We start from the raw sequence: 242 nt of genomic DNA, 5'->3' as shown, positions 1-242 counted from the left end.
GTTCAGACAGACGCTGTCATCTTTCTCCAGGCCACAGTGTACCTGAGAGCCACAGAAAACTTCTGTTCCGCAGTTCTCCATGGGAGTGGCTACGGGGCAGAACCTATTAACTCAGCCCAATACAGACATTTTTGTGGTTCACCTGATCTTCCATGCAGGGATGTTGCTGCTTTCATTAGAGAGGCCGGGCTCTGCCTTTTGCCCCATGCAGGTGAGTGTCAGCTGTGGTGGTGTTAGTTGGT

This window comes from Mandrillus leucophaeus, unplaced genomic scaffold (genome assembly GCF_000951045.1).
Source record: "Mandrillus leucophaeus isolate KB7577 unplaced genomic scaffold, Mleu.le_1.0 Scaffold1479, whole genome shotgun sequence".
NCBI classification, from domain to species: domain Eukaryota; kingdom Metazoa; phylum Chordata; class Mammalia; order Primates; family Cercopithecidae; genus Mandrillus; species Mandrillus leucophaeus.
Note: the sequence above shows the minus strand (reverse complement) of the source record.